The 16,722-nt window shown below is 41.7% G+C and overlaps 1 protein-coding gene across 20 annotated transcripts in view; it reads right to left on the bottom strand.

The window, feature by feature from the left end:
* DAB1 (DAB adaptor protein 1) overlaps window positions 1–16,722 on the bottom strand; it is an 825,935-nt gene that overhangs the window by 262,085 nt on the left and 547,128 nt on the right. Inside the window, exon 1 of one of the 20 annotated variants that reach the window (XM_077333578.1) lies at window positions 9,687–9,867. The exons of the other annotated variants lie outside the window; for them this stretch is intronic. The gene's annotated coding sequence lies outside the window, so the exon portion shown is untranslated. Of the gene's footprint in view, window positions 1–9,686; window positions 9,868–16,722 lie in introns of those variants that run through there. 20 annotated transcript variants of the gene reach the window in all.

Below are 16,722 nucleotides of genomic sequence, written 5' to 3'. Positions count from 1 at the left end.
TTAACCTTCCAAGACACTCAATAGAGGACCTTAAACTATCCTTTTTATTACAATGGAACTTCAAGAACAAAATAGAAAGGGAAAATGCTGAAATGCAATTTCTCCCAGCACACCTGTTCAGAAGTCTATCACACCACTCTGTCTCCCAGCACACCTACCCTGGACTTCATTATGCCTGTCTATCTCCCAGCATACTACCCATAAACCTACTAAGCCCATCTCTCTTCAAGTACACCTACACAGAAACCTATGAAGCCTGTCTGTCTCCCAACAAACCCACCTATAAGTCCGTTAAGCCTATCTCCCAGTGTACCCACCCAGAAGCCTCTAAGGTGTGATGTGGTGAGGTGTGTGGATGACCACCTCCCTCTAATGAAAGGACATGGGGAGCTGGGTGGGTGACCACCTCCCAGAGGCAAAGAGGAAAGGGGTGGCCTACATACAAAAAAAATGTCTTCGATGAGGGGATGCATTCAAGGGGTTCCAGTGAATTTGCATCTCTAGGAGACAGCCTGCCACATAACGAACCCAACAAACCGAGATGGTCCTTGAACACAATAGTGTTTGCGTAAGTTTGGGTTTTGAGGCTCGTGAAACACCCACCCCACAAACATCCTCAAACCTCCATTTTTCAGGTTCATGCTCACCTCCAGTTGCAAAATTTTAAATGGAGGGGTGTGTTGCTGGCCATTATTTAAGGCTTATTCTTGCCACCAATTCTATGGTTAATGCTGGCAGGCATACAAATAGAAACAGGATATGTCAGCTCTGACAGCACATTTTCTACAGAGAAATGAATACACTGCATCTTCACTTAGGAAACTTTTAAGGCTTTAATACCATCTTCACAAAATAAAACACCCCCCCCCCACACACACACACACATATATACAGGATTTCTCTTTTGTATCACCTTGTGGAACAGCCTACTTGAAGAGGTCAGGAAGACTCCTGTTCATTTGTCAATCTACAAATTATATAAAACAGATTGCTCAGGAGAGTTCCTCTCTATAAAAGTAATAAGCCTATACTATAACAGACTTGGATAGCCCAGGCTGTCGTGTCCTTGTCAGATCTTTGAAGCTAAGCAAGGTCAGCCCTGGTTCATATTTGGATGGCAAACCACCAAGAAATACCAGAATCACTATATAGAATAAGGTGACCAGATTTTAACATTGGTAAAGCGGGACACCATTGACCGGGGGGGGGGGGGGTGTTCTTGATTAAAAAATTGGTCTACATGGAGCAACAAAAAGTTGCATAGAATGCATAGAATGCAAAAATAGTATTGTAATATATATATTTTTAAATGTCAACATAAGTACAATTTGCCAGGTGCCCCCAGATGTCCTTCCAAAAGTGGGACAATCTGGTCACCTTAATATAGAGACAAGCAATGGCGAACTACCATCGAATATCTCGTCTTGAAAATGCTACAGAGTTGCTATAAATCAGTTGTAACTTGGCAGTACCTCCCTCCCTCAAAAAGAAAAAAAGAATAATACAGGAAGGTGATTTATAAAGTGTATCATGCATAAAATGCTATGTTTATTCAAAATGTAGTAATCCTACATTGCTACATGTTGCTGGGATTAATACAGGACAGAATATAGAAAAGTTTAATAGACATTGTAACCAGCAAACAACTTCATATTACAAATCTAAAATTTCAGTTTAAGCCTCATATGTGAAAATGCCTTAGGTCTGGCTTTTTGTGTGTTGCGTAAACTATAATTACTGTACTTAGCATTTATTCAGTACTTCAGCAAGAGTTCAATGTACTTCAGATATATTCCCTCAGTAATCTTTACAAACATTCTATAAGTAGGTCAATAGTGTATCCTTCTGACAGAATATTAAGGGGCGTGAAGGTGGCTTGCCTAAGGCCATGAAAATAATGTGGCTGTGGTAGAATTCGAATAAGGAACTTCTAGGTTCACGCCATATTCTTTTAGTCACAGCACATTAAATTATGTCTTGCACATATCTCATACTCAGAATCTGAATTACTATTATTTGAAATGGAGTGTTTAGATTTGATTGCTTTATTTAGCATGTTTTTATCTTGCAGTTTCTCCAGGGTCAGAACAATGTATACAGTTCTTTGCTCTTCTGTTTTATCCTTACCGCAACCCTCTGAGGTACATTGAGAGTGTTACTGGCCCACAATCATGCAGCAAATTTTCTGGAAGAGAACAACTAGATTTGCTGCAGGACACGATTCTAATACGGCCCACCACAGCAGGGGAAGAGGAGTAGCTTCTGTTCTCCACCATGCACTGTTTTTCAAACCCCATGTGACACTATGTGCATCAGCAAATAAAACACACCCAGCACCATATTGGATTAGGAAAATGGCATGGAAGGAGAGGCAGAAGCTCCTCCAACCTATGCCATGGTTGTCCCATCCAGAATCAGGTCCTCCCAGACTTTTAAAACAGTCTACCTTGAATTAAAAAAACAGTGACACGTCCCTGGGATATACCCCAAGGGTAGTTGTACCCAGAGTCTAGTCAGTATAAATCAGTATAGCCTAATCAGGATAAATGAAGAGAGGACTTTACAAAACAAGATTCAGCTATGAGATCAGTTCACAGAGGGCAAACAAAACTAATTCTAAGTGAAGGCAGTGCTTTCAAGTCTGTTTATTACTACACTTATTTCTTGTCTTTCTTCTATCATGGTTAAGGTGACCAGATTGTCCCACTTTTGGAGGGACATCTGGGGACACCTGGCAAATTGTACATATGTTGAAATTAAAAAATATATATTACAAAACTATTTTTGCATTCTATACGTTCTTTGAAAATTTTTGTTGCTCCATATAGACCAAATTTTTAATCAAGAACCCCCCGGTCAATGGTGTCCCGCTTTACCAATGTTAAAATCTGGCCACCTTAATCATGGTACCCAAGGTGGTATTACAGGGTTCCTATCCCACCACTGTTCACTTATAACCCTACTTAGCTTCAGAAAACTTGTGCTACATTATGTGACCTCCAGCCATAATCTGCAGCATAACTGGAAAATATGTTTGAACTTTGTTCTCGCCCTTCTGGCAAGGATCCGTGGATCAGTTGGTACTGGGCTGCGGCTCCTCCTCGTCCTCCTCTCCGGCTGCTGCCTCGGCGGCTGCCCTGCCACTCTGCTGCCAGCTCACCTTTGGTGTTCTTCAGCGGCCGCCATGGCTGGGGCTCTCCCTTGCCGTGGTACGGCGCAGCTGCTGCTGGCAGCGCCCCCAGTGGACAGCAGGAAGTCAGGGGCGCCGGCAGGAAAGCAAGCAGAGCAGGGGCTCAGGCGGCGCCATTCCTTGGCAAAAGACTACCCCCCCCCCCCCGGCCTCAGTAAAATTGTCAAGCATTGACTGGTCCCTGGTGATAAAAAAGTTGGGGACCACTGGAGTAGAGGATATATTATGAGTATACAAATACAGCTTGGGGAATACAAAATATTAATCAAAGAGCATGTTAGCATGTTTGTCTTCTATAGCCTTGGATAAACAATAAACAGAATAGTGGTTGGAACATCATTCTTATGGTCTGTAGTTATGAATAAGTGATGAAGTTGAAATGACAAAACTTCTTCACCACAAGCTTAGGGGCAAACCTGCCACTGTTGAGACTGCTGCCCTCCAGTTGATGGGAAGTACTATTGAGGTGCATATGGGCTCACAGACCTATCCTTTATCAAGCATCCTGATGTCACTCACCACATGTGGTCTTGAGCAACAATCTAAACTCTATATAGATGTTTAGATCAATGTGCACTTATTATGCATGCAGTAAGCAGGTTCAAAAATGTAAGAGCTAGCTAATTAATCATGTTATTTAGCAGACGCCATAAGAATGGTGTTCTAATCTTTATACTCTATTTACCATTTTCATCTACATTATATAATGCAATGTCAAAGTACTGCTTTCATTGGGAATGCACGGTGCAATCTTATATTCAGTTAGGTCATTATGGAAAATGAATTATATGCACTACAACAATCAAACCACAAATATTAACTATATCTCTTCCCTTGATGATCCATGTCCAATAGCGTCATAAACTCTAATCAGAATTGCTCATCATTATCTTAAGATGCATCACAGATAGCTTCAAATTTCTAGTTAGCACCAAGTTCCTGAGCAATAATAGCAATGGGCGGGAGGGGGGAATTACCTTGCAAATTGCTATACTTAAAATTATGGAATTAGGTCTTGTGTAAATTTTTAAAATTCTAAGAATAGAAAATAAGAAAACAATATTCTTATAATTACATGAAAACTTGGAAAGCCTTCAAAAGTTTAAGGTTAGCTGTTTAACATTGCAACCTCATGCCTAGTATTGCAGGCTAAGGTTACTGAAATTAAACAGTAGTAATGCTGCACAGGGTAGCACTATAAACCTCAGAGGAAAGGTACAAGGCTTGAATGATATGGAATATATGGCTACAATCTTACACAACTATACTGATCAATTCTATTTAATTAGATAAATCATATCATTTAATTAGATAAATCATATCAGCATCTACTTTGCCATATACTTGTAGAATTGATACCATGTTAAAAAGCATGTATGTATTTCACTGCTTAAATTATGGAGATCTATGGTCTTCCATCCCAGATTATCAATATTGGAAATCTTGCCATTTATTATGAAAAACTTGTTGTAAAATTAACCAAATGGCTGAACTTGGGGTAAACTTTAGAATTATAGATTTCGATGAAAATAATAGTCAAGCAATTTGTGATGAGATCCAAAACTTTTCACCTAAGGTCACCATTTACAATCCCTAACCTTAGATTTATTCAAAGCCTCAGTGTGTTAGCAATATCATTTCCATTTGTAATGTGCCAATGTCCACTTAAATCAAATTAAACTCAGGCCACACGTTGAACTGGAAAAGGAGGGAAACGGAGAGGCAGAAATATCTCTTACTCTTAAAAGAAGCAAAGAAATGGAAAGCTCTGAAAAAGCAAATAATATGGAAGCCACTTTGCCTTTTGAATTAACTGGGGGCCTTGAAGAGATATACTTTATAACAATAACACCATTTTACTCATTTTCTCTATCTCCACAAGTAACATCAAATTAAAAAAAGGTACTCCAAGGTACTGAAGTTAAGTATACTCCGAGGTACTGAAGTTAAGTATACACTACTGCCAGATATTCCTAGTTCAGAGTACTTTAATGAGATTATAAATTTCAGATTTGTATATTAAATTAATTATGGCATACATATGCAAAAGCAGTGACTTTCAAAGAGCAAAATTATATACTTATTTTAACTGTTTTTAATGGTTTATATTACTGCCAATAAGAGCCTCTTGTGGCGCAGAGTGGTAAGGCAGTCGTCTGAAAGCTTTGCCCATAAGGCTGGGAGTTCAATCCCAGCAGCCGGCTCAAGGTTGACTCAGCCTTCCATCCTTCCGAGGTCGGTAAAATGAGTACCCAGCTTGCTGGGGGGTAAACGGTCATGACTGGGGAAGGCACTGGCAAACCACCCCGTATTGAGTCTGCCATGAAAACGCTAGAGGGCGTCACCCCAAGGGTCAGACATGACTCGGTGCTTGCACAGGGGATACCTTTACCTTTACCTTTATTACTGCCAATAGTGTTGGGGGTTTTGTTCCACAGAATCCCTTAAATGAATTAAATCTTTGAAAATATTCTCCTGCATTCTGTTTTGCTTTTTCCATACATTACAATAGCACAGATTTCTGAGTTCTACAGGAAGAATTATATTTTGTTTTGTTTTTAAGATTTATGTATAAATTAGCTGCCTAATTTTAAACTTACTTTGACAATTTTGTTTATACATTTCAACGTTAACAGAGATGCACTCTGACACAAAATCCATGTAAAGAGGATCACACTGATGCCTCTTCTGCACAGATTGTTTATTCCAGCTATCAGACTTGCTTAAGATTCCTTCAAGTCAAAAACAACTCTGTATATGGGAGATCACAATGATAAGGGAAAGTGATTCTTCCTTACTGATACAGTCTCCTCAGGATGAAAGGGCATGCTAAATCTTAGTTGACCCTCAGTTTCAAGTTACACATTGTACAGGATGTCTGTAACTGAATCTGTTACATTTTTTTAAAATTAAAAAGCAATCAGAGTGTGGGGATTTGTACTGGGTCTATGTCACTGGGGAGAGGATTAACCCATAAGGTCCATAAGGAAATGCCATTCCACATGTAGAAGAAGAAGAAGAAGAAGAGTTGGTTCTTATATGCCGCTTTTTCCTACCCGAAGGAGGCTCAAAGCGGCTTACAGTCGCCTTCCCTTTCCTCTCCCCACAACAGACACCCTGTGGGGTGGGGTGAGGCTGAGAGAGCCCTGATATCACTGCTCGGTCAGAACAGTTTTATCAGTGCCATGGTGAGCCCAAGGTCACCCAGCTGGTTGCATGTGGGGGAGCGCAGAATCGAAACTGGCATGCCAGATTAGAAGTCTGCACTCCTAACCACTACACCAAACTGGCTCTGTAGGACCTGGGGATCCCTCAATTTTACCAGTCATCTTAAGACTAAAGAGATCAGTTCCCCTTGAGAAAATGGCTGCTTTGGAGGGTAGGCTCCATAGCATTATACTCCATTGGAGTCCCTCTCCACCTCAAATCCCACCCACTCCCAGCTCTACCCCCAAAGTCTCCAGGTATTCCCATACCATCCTGCTAATAGAAACCCTGTTCCAATACTTTCATCCCAATCAAAAAGCCAAGTACAATACCAATTCTTTCCTACATAAGAAATAACTATTACTAATCAAACAGTGCAGGAGGGCAGAGTTAATTTCCCCAGCATCAAGACCCAAATTCATCTCTGAGTCACTTTTTACAACTGACAAATGCACTGGGAGTAACATGTAGTTATTTCCCCCCCCCCTCTATGGGGGAGATTAATTGACAAAAATCTGAGCTAGGTTTTATGCTTATACAATTTTTAAAGAATGCAAATGTCTTAAAAAGGATAATTATATTATTGTGCAAGAATCACCTGGCAGTTTCACTAAGCCACACAAATCAAAAGCTATCATATGAATCAGCACTATGAAAACTTGCATAATTTTTTATTAAAATGTATGAAGCAATTTTAGAAGGTATAAAATGCATCCACAGTAATTACAATGCTTCTCTAAATATAGTCCCATCAAAGCTATTCATGTAGTGGACTCTAATCTGGATAACCGGCTTTGATTCCCCACTCCACATGCAGCCAGCTGAGGAACCTTGGACTAGTCAAAGTTATCTTAGAGCTATTCTCACAGATCAGTTATTTTGGAGCTCTCTCAGTCCCACCTACCTCACATACCAACCTGAGATGTCACAGTGAGAGGCGGTTGACTGACTGACTGACTGACTGAATGTTTGTTGCAGGGAGAAGGGAAAGGTGTCTGTAAACTGCTTTGGGGCTCTTTCGGGTAGTGAAAAGTAGGGTATAAAAAATCAGCTCTTCTTCTTAACCAAGTAATATTTATGGATTGAGCATTTTCAAGATAGGATGTATGATTTCTTCTTTAACTTTGGCTCAGAAAAAAAATGTTCTCAAAATCCATCATCCAAAATACTATTTTAGCTCAAGAGCTGTAAGTGCTAATAGTGCAGCCTTTCTCAACCTTTCTACCACTGAAAAACCCCTGAAACATTCTTCAAGCTTTAAGAAACTCCCTAGTGATGTCAGGAGGTCACACCTTCCTGCTATGTCCCCGGAAGTCACGTCACCAGAAGCAACATCACCCAGACACTTTCACTGGATATGAAATCAACAGGACACACACATGTACAGCACAGAAATGTTTTCAGATGATTTATGTACAGAACCATGCCTGCACTTTGGACTGGCTACCAATTTGCTCTTCTTCACCAGGGGTAGCCTGCAGTGGGAGCCTGAAGTAATAAGGCCAGGGCAGGCCTATGCTGCTCCATCACCCCCACCCCAAAGGCAGAAACAGGTCCAGAGCAGGCTTATGACACTATATCACCCTTCACCCCACCCCAATGCCAGAAATAGAGCCAGAGCAGGCCTATGCTTTTCCACTCCCCCCCCCCCCACACACACACATGCCAGAAATGGTCCAGTGGTCTACTCCGCTATGCCAGGCCTATGCTGCTCCATTGCCCCACTCTGCAGTTAAGTTAAAATCAGAGTACTAACTTCTCTGGACTCCAGTCACTACCACATGCAATGAGTCATGGCCAGCAAGGATTTGTTGGGCCAGGGGTCCTTTCCTCCTCACCCCCTCCAGGCCCATCATTAGCCATTCAGGGTGGGGGGAGTCATATCACCCTATAAGTTTTTTTAAAACCAGGAAACCCTGGTTGAGAAAGCCTGATGATGTGACTACAGTAACTATTTTTGCTTTTTAAAAATCTAACAATGGAAGTGATGTGTTCCCTTATAATTCAACGTTATGGGCTATAATACTTAAATCCCACAGAAAAGTGATGAGTTTCTCTGACCAATCTTATTACAATAACCACCAGATATATTTAGAAGCAGCTTCTTCTCTACATGTCTTCTGATATTGCAAAAGTAAAGGTCAAGGTAAAGGTAAAAGTATTCCCTGTGCAAGCACCAGGTCATGTCTGACCCTTGGGGTGACGCCCTCTAGCGTTTTCATGGCAGACTCAATACGGGGTAGTTTGCCCCAGTCATTACCGTTTACCCCCCAGCAAGCTGGGTACTCATTTTACCGACCTCGGAAGGATGGAAGGCCGAGTCGACCTTGAGCCGGCTGCTGGGATCAAACTGCCAACCTCATGGGCAGACAGCTTCAGCTAGCATTTCTGCTGCCTTACCACTCTGTGCCACGATTTTGCAAAAATAAAGTCTAAAAAAAAAAAATTCCCATTCCAACTATCTGTAATTTACTGAAAACTGACTGATTCTAATAATTAATTATCTGTACAGATACTACTAACTTGGTTCAGAGACATGACCAGTTAAAAAAAAAAGAAATAAGTGATAGAACTCCTACTATAAGTTAATATGGGCATGGCTCTTCATTACTACAAGCCCCCACTGGGATACCCATTTCCTTGATTTCATTCTATAGTATTAAAATGTTTCTGGTTTTTCACAGCTGTATAGGGCTCATCATATCCCTTTCTTTAAAGTTTCTACTAATGCCTTCTTTCTATATTTTATGACTGTCTTAAAAATTAATCATACTAAACTTTAAAAGATGTGATTTCATAACCCTGGCAACACGGTGGCACAAATCCATTTATTACATGACTCTATGATGCAACATCTTTGAACATGACATATTTTTACTTTGTTTTGATTCAACATATGAAAATTGTTCCTATTGATCTTCCATCTCAGCCAAAATTCATCTGCTTTTGTCACCAAGACATGACATGCCACAAACCCTGCAAATAAATATCTACCTGTGAATGTAGTACAGTGGTTCTAATCTTCCAAAGTCAAAGGAAGGACATAGGATGAAAGCAAATCTACACCAAGATCAAAACCAATTAGCCTTTATCCTTTGGTCCTTAAGAATGTTCTGAAAGTCAGAAACTTCAATATATCACATGTAGTTTTCGAAAATTGTTTGCTGTTTGGATTTCATAAAGAACATTACCTTCTTAATGCATTTGCTAGAAGTAGTTTGTGCACTATTTGTGATCAATGATTTTCTGCACTGGTCGGTACTAAGGGAAGAACAGGTTATATACTCACATTGTCTACAATGCATAATTTTCTCTCTCCCTCCCCTTCTTTCTGCCTTTAAATAGTGGCAGCAAGCAGGCACATCCAATACTGTATTACTTTCTTCTCTCATTCATGACAATGTCACACACAGCCTCTGCAGTTCTGAAAAAAGAAGAAGCATTTCCCAGGTTCTGAAGAAAGAGTTACCCCAACTAATCCATCATGCTTTGTGTACTAATGATTGATTCATGCATAAGAGACACCATAAGCAGAACAAGGCAGCCGGCATGAAAAGGAGTGAATCAACTGTCAGTGGTTGCAATCTGAAGGACTGCAAGGCTGTGATTAGAATTTTCAATCAGGGCTTGTACAGTTCATCATGTTGCTGAAGGAATAAGGGGCTTTTTTAAAAAGCATGTTTCTTCATCAGTTTCTTCCAGTATTAACATAGTAAGTTAAGTTTCTAGGACAGGGGTAAAATATATCGCTTACAGGTTTACATTTAAACTTAAATCTACAGAGAAAGGGAAGAAGAAATTGCAGAAAAGCTTGGTACTTCTTGTTTGCAGGCTCAAAAATCCTGTAATAAGACACTCTCTTAGCAGGATGCTGTATTCAGCAGCAATCAACAAGCTCTTCCCCAATGCAAGCCACACATATGAAAGGGTTGAATCCAGTGTGGGATATATAGAAATTATGAACTTGTTTACAGTTGTCTCAAGGACTATTTGTGCTTAATTCCACAAGCATGCCATTAATTCACAATTCTTAAAACAAAATCATACAATTTTTAGTGTTTGACCTAAATGTATACAGCAGGTGGATAATTTTTTCAGACTTTCAAATAAACAGATGTGTACTATGCATTTGTGGCAGTTAACAAAATATGGAGTAGGTGATTCATCTTCCCAACATCTTACATTACCTCTGGGCATTACTAGCACCCTGAAAGCTTTTTTTAATATTCATTTAAATGAAGTTACAAAATGTTAATGAAGACTGAAGAAACATCATTTATTTCATAGTACTTTATAGGTTTGGACCAACATCAGTATATCTAACCCAGGCTTTCTCAACATGGGCTTCATGAATCCCTGGGGTTTCTTGATGGCCCTGAGCAGTTTCCTGAGTGGGTGGGAGTTAATTATATTGCATATCTATATTACATTTGTTAAACATATATTGGGTAACATGACCATATATGGTCATGTTGATCTGCCACCCCTCCCCACCACCAAAATGGCCAGTGATAGGCCTGAGGGGGGGGGGGGCGGGTGAGAAGGGGAGGGGCCATGAGTGGGCTATACACAGCTATACTTCCCAACTATATTCTGCATGACTGTACCACGTCTGGGGGTTCTCAAAGCCTGAAAAAATGTTTCAGGGGTTTCTCAATACTAAAACCTGCAGCTGGAGTCTGGAGTAGCTGCTGAAGTCCTCATCCATCAATACTGGTGCTGCAGCGGCTGATGGTGCCTGCTGCTGTGGTGCTCAGGTGCAGCTTCCTGACTTGTCAGTCCTGGAGCTGCTGCAACGTCTGGTGTCTGCTGCCATACTACCCAGTAATGCCATGGCTGCTGGAATCCTCTCCTGAAGCTAAGCCTGTAGTGGTTTCCAGGATCCTCTACCACCATGTCTGCAGCAGCCATTGACTTTAGCCACCACTGGGCCAGGAGCAGAACCTAGCATTCTCCTCTGCCAAGGAATTATTTCTTAAAGTATTTCCCAGTTGTATTGGGGGGGGGGGGTTACATTTTTTAATGTAAGATTTTTCTGAAACCTTGGAGAGTTCCCGAAGTTTGTTACATCCATGAATGTACCTATCAGTAGAGGGATGTCATGGGTTGCTATGAGAACATAGGATGCTCAACGTGACCCAATATGTACACTTAAATTTAGAGACTGGAGCTATGAACAGTGGAAATAGATCTTTCTATAAACCTAAAAAACTCTCCAGGTTTGTAAAAAAAATATAACACCTCCCCAACAGAAGTCATACCTGTAGCTTAAAGACATGAATGTCCTCAGTAGCGATTGTGAAACAATTACACAGTACTGCCAGCAAGCCTTCAAACCCTGGTTACTGTCAGTAAAAGGCAAGGGGAGGGGGCAGAAGACAGGACCCTTTCAAGGACTAATCTGGCATTTGGGGGGAAACTCATCAAGGTCAGACCTAACAGCAATCGTCAGGTGACTGATAACATACAGCATGACTCACCTAGGACTGGCTGCTTGCTACTGTTCAATGACAACCACTGCCCAAAAGCCAGGTTAGTGTAGTAGTTAATCTTTCAGACTATGATCTGGGAAAGCCTTTTGAAGTTGCCACCCTGCAAGCAGGTAAACTTAGTAACTGTCTACTCATGCACATTCTCTGTGATGGCTCCCACATTATAAAATGGACTGAGGTTTTAACTTCTATTTTTTCACCTAATGCACAAACCAGAAATTTCAGGAGGGCATTCTTATAAATTACTATACTGTTTATTGTATGTCTCACCCCTTTCTGCTGCAATGCAATGACATATACTGTTGTAAATCTTCCTGCACTGCACTATGTCAAACCTTAAACAGGTCTTTGTTTTTGTTTATGTCCTTTGACAGCTTTGCTGCCTTAGGCAGTTTTCTGCTTGCATTACTTTCAGTTCTGTAATCCTAGCTCTGTTGCACTGTTGTATTTATTAGAGAGCTCTGCTGGCTGACTGGACTGTTTTTAAGCTTTTGTAATCCTCCTGGAGTTTTATTGAGAAACATAACAACTATGTTACTTAAAGCTACCACAGAGGCATCACTATAGGCCTCATCATCTTACCTAGCACCCAATCAAATAACCCAGGGAATCCACTAGCGCTATAGAGTCTCAGCCACAGGGTATGCTCTAGTCTGAGCATAAAGATCCTGACACAATCAATGCTCTCTGATTTTGTTCATAATATTTAAAAGGTTTTAAAAGAAACGTTTCCTTTCTGTAAAACTTACACGCCAAGGACAATGTAGGCAAAATTGAGCACTTCCATCTGTGACTCATGAAACCTTCTATTGAAATATATGTTAGTCTTTAAGGAGTTCAATGGACTTCTGATTAATTTTGCTACAATATATTAATATGGCTACCTTTTGGGGGTGGGGAACAGGACATATATCCTTCCCCTATTGCAGCCCCAATGTTACTAAGTACAAGGAAACTGCATACTAACTGAAGATTAGCATTCTCCTCTCAAAAATCTTCCATAGCAGATACTCAAGTCAGCAGAGAGGGTAAAATTAATTTTCATTTCTGTATGCAAAAAAGAGCAACACAAGGTTCAGGATGTATCATCTGATAAAACCTCACAGGCACTACAGAAGTGTCTCAAGAATCATTCCAATCTATTTCTATAGTGCAAATATCACATTTAATCTCAGTACTAAAACAAATATAAAAATGACCCCCAAATGTAATATCTATTTCTATTCCCTGGGAAATATCACTTGCAAGAAAATCCTCTCCTTCCAAAGAATGCTGTTTAATTTTTCAGGAACCTATTTTGATCTTTCCTTTGGCAGATTAACACATCTCAACATTTGTTAACTGCTTCAGATCTTCTGAGCAAGAGGTCAGCAGTGATTCTGACAGAAAGCAACCCACATATGCATGCATAACTTAACACATGCAAATATTCATGTTTTTAAATCCATTTTAACAAACAAGGACCTACCTGAGTCATGTGTACCATAGGCAGCCTAGATTCTAATTTAGAGAACTATATTGACTATCAATAAGGGTTATGGGGAAAAATTGTTATTAGCAGCAAATTTCTGTTATATATGGTGGTTACTCTCAGGTACATGACAGAACCCAAAATCTGTCAGGGGCAGAAACCTTGGCAGAGTTTGCACTTACTTTCTTTATTCCATTGTCAATCCTGTTGAATTCAGATCGCTTTGAACTCAGGTCTTCCTCTCCCCCCTCCTCCCCACTGAAACAGGAAAGTCTTCTGCACGTGGTTAGGGAGGCTCAGAAGGTGGGGGGGGGCTCTTTCTTTCTTTTCTTGAAGGTGGGGGAGAAGCCAAGCAGGGAGCCTCTTTCTTTTTTGGAGGGGGGGGGGAGGATTGAAAAAGGCAGAGGAGGGAGGAAAACTCCAGGACCGACAGAAGTTGAGACGAGTTAGGGGCTTCTCCTTTAAGGCTAGCGTGTCACATGACCAGGTGTAGCCTATCAGACGTTCTCTACCACGGAGCTTTCTTTATTCAGGATTAACAGCAGTCTGAGATATCGCACAATAAAGGTAGGTTCACTCCAGATCAATCCTTCTTGCTGCAGAAGGAAAATTTAAATCGCCCAAAATCCAAACGGAAATCGCATTCTGTGTAGAGGGCAGGGACTGAATCGATCTGGGGTTGGAATAAAAGCTCCATGCAGTTTACAGCCTTGTCTGATTTGGAAGAAGAGGCAAATCTACAAGTCTTACCAGGATCAGCCCCTGAACCTCAGCCACTGCCCATAGTCTCAAACTCAGAGCACTAGAGCCTGAACCAGAACCAGGTCCAAGTGCACAGCATCTCCAGCCTTTGGACATCAAGTCTTACCAGGATCAGCCCCTGAACCTCAGCCACTGCCCATAGTCTCAAACTCAGAGCACTAGAGCCTGAACCAGAACCAGGTCCAAGTGCACAGCATCTCCAGCCTTTGGACATCAACCCTATCGCTGAAGCCCCAGCAGCAGGCAACTCCCCACCCTTGTCTCCTGAACTTCAGGCAATGAAGTAAAAAGCTACCCTTTGCTTTGCAAGAAAGGTGGAGGAGTTCAGAGCTAATTGGTCAAGGAGGATCAGGCCTCCCAGAGTCAGCTGAGGATGATTAGCTGCAAATCAGGTTTAAAAGTGGTGAGGGCGAAAGCCCATTTGTGTTGACAACGTCATTCCTTCTGGACCTGCACCTCCAGTGCCTGTTCTGACTTCTTGGACACTGCTTCCTTGTCTTGGCCTTAAGAATGCAACTTGACTACATTCTTCTGGCTCTTATTGGACTTGGCATGTGAGTGACTGATTTCTGGCTATTGGCCCCGGCTTCTATTTTGCACCCATGTCTTTGCTCACTTCCTTAAATTATCTGGCTGCCTGAGCATCTCGCCCTACTGTACCTGGAGACCTGACAGAATTCCATATAAACAAAGTCACATTCTGCCCCTATAGATTGCTGTGAATACAGTGTTTCACATGTATTCTCTTACTATAATCCTTACAATGCCATAAATATAATTATATTAACACTAGAAAATAAGCCCGCTGTAATTGGAATACAGCGGGCCCTAGGAGGCCTGTCGAGGTTTGGGTCACTGCAGAGCGAGATAACGTACCGGAGGATGGGTGGCGGGCATCCTGTGAGGCGGCAGCGAGTCGTGGCCCCCCCCGCTCCGCGGCCTACTGTATTTAGTGGCTGCGAGACAGGTACTGTAGGCGGGTGGTCTGTAGTCAGGAACTGCTGTAGGCGCGGCCAGGCATTCTCGCCGCGGGAAGACTCTTCGCGAGTGCCGGTAGAGGAGTTTGGGCCACTGTGTGATACAGAGTGTTGAACTGGAAGGCCCATAGGCCTGATCCAATTTGGTTTCTCATATGTTCTTATGTTAATATAATTATTACCCACATCCAACCACAGCTCAAGTGGAGTTGGGAGTTCCTGATTAACCTCGAGATTAGACTTCTGTAATTCACTCTATGCAGGACTGCTCTGGAAACTCTAGCTGGTCCAGAATGCAAGAGAGCCAGTTTGATGTAGTGGTTAGGAGCGAGAACTTCTAATCTGGCATGCCAGGTTCAATTCTGCGCTCCCCCACATGCAACCAGCTGGGTGACCTTGGGCTCGCCATGGCACTGATAAAATTGTTCTGGCCGGGCAGTGATATCAGGGCTCTCTCAGCCTCACCCACCCCACAGGGTGTCTGTTGTGGGGAGAGGAAAAGCAAGGCGACTGTAAGCCGCTTCGAGCCTCCTTCGGGTAGGGAAAAGCGGCATATAAGAACCAACTCTTCTTCTTCTTCTTCTTCATCTAGGTATCTTACAAGCGAAGTACAGATATTACACCTGTGCTCTCCCAGCTGCACCAGCTCCAGATTGGTTTTAACTTTCACTTTCAAAGCTCTAAACAGTCTGAGAGCACTGCATCTAGGGGACCATCTCTTCCATTATAACCTACAAAGAGCACTCAGATCATGCAATCAAAATCTGCTTAAGGTCCTCAGTCTCAAGAGATAAAACTGGCCTCACACATGGCCAGGGCTTTTTCAGAGCTTTCCCTTGCTTGATGGAATGCTCTGCCTGATGAGATCAGGGTCCTCCAGGTCCTTAAGCAGTTCCAGAGAGCCTGTAAGACAGAGCTGTTCCATTAGGCCTACAGCTGGATAACTCCTGCTGCCACAGGTAAGAAGGGGGGAGGGTAGGGGGTGTATGTGTGATTGGGAGGGACCAGGCAGGAGAGGTAGGTGGGAGAGGCAAGGGAGAGTTTGGGGAGGAGTCTGTGTGATTGAGAGGGAACAGGAAGGAGAGGTAAGGTAAGGAGAGTCAAGGAGTGGAGGGAAGGAGTTTGTGTGTAAATGTTTGTGACAGAGAGGGAGGGGGCCAGGACCAGGGAGTCTCAGTGTAGGTATGTGTTCCACATAACCTGTGATAGTCAGACTCTCACTAGATTTTTTCCACATCTGAGACAAACAAAAGCAAAAAAGTTATTAGATTTGTTCATATTATCATTTCACCATTTATCTTGCTCTCTTTCCTATGTGAATAAAATATTTGCTAATACAAAATTAGTGAGATTTATTTGTTAGAAGATTTGGTATTTACAGTTAGGCTAACCTGCAATTCTATGTAATTGGAATCCCATCTGAACTTGATAAGATTTATTTATAAGTAAACATACAGGGCTGGATCTCTACTAAATGGGAGGGTCTTCTAGCAGGGACAGAGTAATGGCTATGGACCTGGGAGATGGGATTCAGGTCATCAATGGATTTGAGCTGAATATGTGAATTCATTGTTTCAGGAGATTATGAAGATAAAAGGAGGTAATTCATTATTTTCTGAACTC

Source organism: Paroedura picta, chromosome 4 (genome assembly GCF_049243985.1).
Source record: "Paroedura picta isolate Pp20150507F chromosome 4, Ppicta_v3.0, whole genome shotgun sequence".
NCBI lineage: Eukaryota > Metazoa > Chordata > Lepidosauria > Squamata > Gekkonidae > Paroedura > Paroedura picta.
The sequence above is the reverse complement of the archived record's forward strand: the minus strand, read 5'-3'. Positions and strand labels throughout refer to the sequence as shown.